Raw genomic sequence first — 6,986 nt, 5'->3', positions numbered from 1 at the left:
AGTTTCTTTAGCAGAGGAGAAAATGGCAGAGAGACGAAGAGGCAGAAGAAATGTGTTGCAGACAATGGAAGACAGTGAGTTAATAAGACGCTATAGATTAGATCGTGCAGGGATCATGTTTGTGACTGATCTTGTTAGAGACGTGCTAACATCTCCGACACAGCGCAGAAATGCCATAGCGCCAGAAATTAAAGTAATCACTACATTACGATATTTGGCAACTGGGAAAATGCAACAATGCAATTGTGATTATTTGGGTCTGTCACAACCTTCTGTAAGCAGAGTGATCACACAAACAATTACAGCACTTTCAGAACATCTTATTGTGTCGCAGTTCATTTCGTTTCCACTGGACATTCCCACCTTGCAGGCTCAAATAACTGCATTTATGAATATACTGTAGCAGGCTTATAGGTGTGCACAAGCAGGGGAATGAACCGTTAATAGTTTGTGCTATACGCTCCCATGTCTGCTTCTTATCCCTTGCTGTGACACCCGGCCCGAATTTTCCTTTAAGGATGGCCTCGTGCTCATCCACTAACTGGGCTAACAGTAAACACTGTTCCTCTGTCCAGTTTGGCTTTCTCGCCCTTCTTGGTTTTGATTCCATGTTTGATACATTAAAACCAACATTCAAACCGCCACTTAAATAGAACAGCAATCACTGTAATTGGAAAGAGTGGAACAATTTTTTATCATTCTAAGCCAATCAAATACCTTATAGGAAATTAAAAGCATGGTTAATAAAAAAAAAAAAGTGTGTGTGTGTGCGAGAGAACTCAAAGTGAGTTTCAAGTAATCTACACCACTTTCTCTAGTGAAAAAGTTGTCTTGTCTGAATCAGGAGAAAAATCTGCACAGATCAATCACCGGTTACAAACAAAAACAGCTTAAAACAGCTCTAACATGATTTGGTGGATTTTGATGTGAGAGATAACAAGAGATGGACTTTTTCACTGGAGGAAGCATTATTGTGGACTGCTATTTTGTCAAGAAGCAACGTTTTAAAGGTAAAACGCTTTAATGATGATTATTTTTCTTACAAATATGCAGCTTTTTACTTCAAAATGATAACTAATGGACTGGATGGCAAATGAGTTGCCACCAAAATACCAGTTGGGCGTAAAATTGACATCAACACCAAAAGACATATGAAGCATTTTTCCCCCTGTTTTAAATGTCTATTTTGCTTTGCTAATATATGCATATTTACACCGTGGTCAAAAGATATAGAGTTATATTTTTATAGATAAGATTTAGAGGTAAGATTTGTAATATTTTTGAAAGAAGTATCCTATGCTCACCAAGGGTGCATTTTATTTGATTATTAAAATCAGTAATATTATCAGATATTATTACTATTTGTTTTCTATGTGAATATATTTAAAAATGACATTTATTCCTGTGATCAAAGCTGAATTTTCAGCATCATAATTCTTCAGAAATCACTCTAATATTCTGATTTGCTGCTCGAGAAACATTTATTTTTATTATCAATGTTAAAAACATTATAAATATCCTCACTGTCACTTTTGATCAATTTAACGCATGCTTGCTGACTGAGAATAATGATTTTCTATTTTTTTTTTTGAATGCGTTAGATCTCACCTATCCCTTTCCCCTGGTTGAATCATTAAGGGAATGAACTTTCTCTCGCCATTTGAGAAATGAAAGCCAGGTAATTGGCTTTCAACTATTCTTTAACACTCCCTCTTCTTTTAATTTCACCTCCTTCTTATTTTCTCAGGCAATTCCAGCTTCCGTTAAGAAAGTCTTGTGTGTGTAGGTTCTCACCCTCGGAGGCAGCCAAAACCTACAGGACGCCCCGCTGCGCTGCTGTGATTCATTTTAGCTGGTTTCAGGAGGCTGGGTTTAACACCTGTACTCTTAAATGAATCCGAGGAGGATAATATATATCATGTGAAATCATGAATCACAGTGTTTGGTTTGGGAAAGCCACTCTTAAATTGCAACTTCCCAAGTAACTCATAATTTAAAGTAGTTAAAAGGTCAAGAAACCCTCCCTGATGATTAAAAAACTGCGTAGCAGCCTAAAGTAAAGTAGTTAGGCTGGTCTGTTGTGATGCTTTACGTTTTTTTTTAGGGTCTTATCTTTGGGTCAGACAGAGAGACCAGTTTAAAGACTAAAAAATCAGTTTTGACCAGTTTAAGCTTTAACCTTCTTTTGTAGTGTAGCTATAATATTGTAAGTTTAATGTAGCTTAAAGGCTATTTTTTGCAATTATTTATTCCCTCGAGTTGTTCAAAACCTGAATGAGTGTCTTTCAGCTGTTAAACAACACAATAAGATATTTTGAAGAATGTTGGTAACCAAACAGCTGATGGTTCCCATTGTCAGTGGCTATTGTTAACTATCTGGTTACCAACATTATTTAGAATATCTTCTTTTTTGTAGCTGAAATAAACGCATACAGGTTTGAAACTATTTGAACTATTCTATTTTTAGTTGTTAGATTTACTTAGTTACTGATTTAAAAAAATTCTAACAAGTAAACATTTGCACAGAAATCCAAATAAATCATTGTTTTTTAACAAGTTTCAAATATTCCATAGGTCTGTCCCACCCAGTTGAATAAAAACTGTTTTCCGTTCGGTTTAGTGCCATTATGTGCATAAATGACACTTTACCTTGAAGTTACAGTTTGCATCACAATTTTTTAGCTAGTTACTCCTCAGTTCTGTATAATATTATGCCACAGTGCTGGTCAGTGGTTTTGCCCTGAGGGCTGCTGGGAGACTGCAGACTCATGAAAAGAGATATTTATGCTTCTACTAGATTAAAGCTGGTGCTTGAGCTTTGTCCTGCTCCTTTGCTAAAAGAGTATCAATGTGTCTTATCCCGGCATACTGAATCTAAAACATAACCTGACAGAATAGTGGATCGGTTTGAAAGCAAAACATTAAATTTAATCACAAACCTTTTTAAAAGTAAAACCTTCTGAAGAAGTTGGAAGAGCTTTGACTGACATGATTATACAGTATAAGTCAAATAAATCTGAAATGTGTTCCAAAAACTATTGAGCAGCCTTTCTGTATACTAACCACATAGGCAGCTGCCTTCTAAGGGAACATCCAAACTGAAGTGACTGTACATATGCTTGATACTTAATAAGCATAGAAATGCTTGAAGTATGGGGCCAAGAAGATATTTTAATGTATATAAAGAAATCTCTTCTGCTCACCAAGGCTTCATTTGATCAAAAATACAGTGAAAATTGTGAAATATTTGTACAGTTTGAAATAATATTTGAATTGAAATAAATATTTGTAATTTATTCCTGTGATGCAAAAATGAATTTTCAGCATCATTATATAAAATCATAATAAAAAAAAAAAATAAATAATATATATATATGTTTATTGAAACGTCCACATACTAACACTGAACTGTCTGAAACAAAAACAAAAAAAAACCATTCTATATATATATATATACAGTACAGACCAAAAGTTCATTCAAAGAGTTTTCTTTATTTTCATGACTATGAAAATTGTAGATTCACACTGAAGGCATCAAAACTATGAATTAATACATGTGGAATTATATATGGAATTATATACATAACAAAAAAGTGTGAAACAACTGAAAATATGTCATATTCTAGGTTCTTCAAAGTAGCCACCTTTTGCTTTGATTACTGCTTTGCACACTCTTGGCTTTCTCTTGATGAGCTTCAAGAGGTAGTCACCTGAAATGGTCTTCCAACCGTCTTGAAGGAGTTCCCCGAGAGATGCTTAGCACTTGTTGACCCTTTTGCCTTCTGTCTGCAGTCCAGCTCACCCCTAAACCATCCCGATTGGGTTCAGGTCCGGTGACTGTGGAGGCCAGGTCATCTGGCGCAGCACCCCATCACTCTCCTTCTTGGTCAAATAGTCCTTGATGCCTTCAGTGTGACTCTACAATTTTCATAGTCATGAAAATAAAGAAAACTCTTTCAATGAGAAGGTGTGTCCAAACTGGTCTGTACTAATATATATATATATATATATATATATATATATATAAAATGTAAATTGTAAATTAGTGTGAAAATACGCAATAAAAAAAGCAACTACATATTTTCCAGTTGAAACCTTTTGAGTTTTTAAAAACAAAAACTAAAAAAACTGACATTTTCTTTAAACTACATAAAAACCCATGTCAGACCCCAAATGTCGTCCCAGTGAGTTAAAAACAGTTGTCTGAACAAAGAATTTCATATTCCTCAAATGTTAAGACATTGAGTTAAATAATACAAAAAAGATCTGCACACTGTTATTCTCCCTTTATTTAGAAAAAGTTAAATGTGGCAACGTTTCAGTCAAAGACCTTCGTCAGGCAAGACTTTATACTTAATGACCGTATATTCACGCAGAATTACAATGGGTTCCTGTGAGGGACATTAGATAAATCATCTTATACATGGCTGTAATAGACTATTGTGATCTTTCACAATAAAGTTTTGGTTGTTGTATCCTTCCTTGAGTCCAAAACTTCAATATTCTGATTTGTGAAAAATTTCACTGTCATTTTCATCAGTTAACCCTTCCCTTTTCAGTGGACTCTTAAAAATCAGATCTTTGACAGGTGGACAAAAAAAAGCAAAGAAGAAAATGAGCATTAGAGCAATGGCTCCCAACTGGTTTTGCATCAGAAGCCATATTTGACATTAGACCTCAAGTGGCAACTCAACACAGCACCAGAACTGCTTGGCAAAACCAAAGTGTCTTTAAAATCATATGTTGGTGCATCAGTTAATGTTAATGGTAACACTTTATAATAAGGTTCCATTTGTTAACATTAGTTAAACAAAGATGAATAAAAATGGTAACGTATGTATTGTGCATTGTAAGTTGATGTTAATGCATTAACTAATAGGACCTTATTGTTAAGTGTTATAATTTCAATTTCAGCAATGTGGATATGCATGCATATGATTTTTCTGTTTTGCTTTGCTAATATATGCACATTTACACTGTGGTCAAAAGATTTGGAGTTGGTAAGATTTGTAATAATTTTTAAAGTAGTATCCTATGCTCACCAGGTGTGCATTTTATTTGATTATTAAAATCAGTAATATTATCAAATATTATTACTATTTAAACGAACTGTTTTATATGAATATATTTTAAAATGACATTTATTCCTGTGATGCGAAGCTGAATTTCCCAGCATCATAACTCCAGTCTTCAGTGTCACATTATTCTCCAGAAATCATTCTAAAATGCTGTTTTGCTGCTCAAGAAACATTTATTAATATTATCAATGTTAAAAGCAGTTATTAAAACATTATAAATATCCTCACTGTTATGGGATGAAATTAGACTCCAAATGATTAAAAGATGCATGCAAAAATATCAATGTACAACATCAATTTTATACATGTATCTTACGAACCACAAACAAATGTCTTTTAGTTTGATTCGGGATTAAATGATTGTGCAGCGATTTGTACATATACAGACATGTTTGCAAATAAAAATGTTTAGTTCTGCATTTATATATCATAAATTGCTCATGCAAAAAGGAATCCATGCATATGTGGATTCCTTTTTTCGGGGGACACACGTGTATTAATTGACTTCCTTGCATAAGTCGATCTTGTTAGGTTCATTTGGATTTTGAGACTTAATTTTCACAGTTTTCAGCATGAAATGAAGTCTCAAAATTCAAATGAACCGAACAAGATCGACTCGAACTAGACGTCAATTATCCACATATGCAAGGACACTCAATGTGTAGACAAGACCTGCTCCTGGTTCATAACTGTTCCAGTTCCAGTTTGGTACGGTGAGTGTGTGTACAGTGGCTGGGACGTCTCTTTATTTCTCTGGGGTTTTGTCTGGCTGCTGTGGTTTCCCACCGTGCAGCAGATCTCGGAGATTGCTGTTCTGTAAAACCTTGTTTTAACAGCTTTAATTTTAAGACACCAGTCCTCCTTCTGTCTCCCTCCAGATCAAGAACGTGGGGAAAGAGGCCTGTTTGGACGTGGGAGAGAGTAACGAGGGAGGGAAGCCTCTCATTATGTACCCCTGCCATGGGATGGGAGGAAACCAAGTAATTAGATTAAGAACAGTTTGTCCTGTGATTGAATCGATTGAACTGACCACTCTTATTTTGAAACTTTGTGTAGTACAAATAAATAATAATTTTCAATCAAGTGGAGGTGCCTTTTTATTATTATATTTATATAGGAACACAATAATAATAATAATAATAATAATAATATTAATAAAAACAACTATAAAAAGTGCTGCAAAATAAATATATATATATATATATATATATATATATATATATATATATATATATACTTTAATAATTAATAATAATTATTTAATTCAGATGAAGGTGCATTTTATTTTATTTTATTTTACAATGCAAAGTTAGTCCATACAATTGCTGTTTATTTATTAATTGATTTATTTGTATGTTTGTTTTCCTTACAGGAACATTAATACAAAATAGTTCATACAATTCAAGCACTATATTATATAATACATTTATTATCAATTGTATTTAATATTATAGAATTTTAAATAAAAATCAGGTGAAGTTGATAATTTTTTTGCAAATCGATTTCAAAGCTTGCTGTTTGTTTGTTTGTTTTTAACACAAGCATCAGTGATATTTGGGATAGATTTTATTTCTAGGTGCATCTCTAATATCATTTTAATTCGTTCCCTTGATGTATTTTCCAGAACCGCAGGAGTTTCCGGGCAAACATCTTTATCTGATTAATGAAATGTTTTCTCCGTGGTGAAGGTCATTTCTCTCCTCTGATCAAACAGTATTTCGAGTACTCGACCCATCACGAGATCAGGAACAGCATTCAGAAGGAGCTCTGTTTGCACGGGACAGATGAAGTCGTCAAATTAGAGGAGTGCCAGTATAAGGGTCACAACAGCATCACAGGACCTCAGCAGAGATGGGAGCTCAGAGAGGTAGAACAACATTTTAAAGGCCACGCTGAAGCTCTCGGTCT

Source organism: Carassius carassius, chromosome 11 (assembly GCF_963082965.1).
Source record: "Carassius carassius chromosome 11, fCarCar2.1, whole genome shotgun sequence".
Classification (NCBI taxonomy): domain Eukaryota; kingdom Metazoa; phylum Chordata; class Actinopteri; order Cypriniformes; family Cyprinidae; genus Carassius; species Carassius carassius.
Note: the sequence above shows the minus strand (reverse complement) of the source record.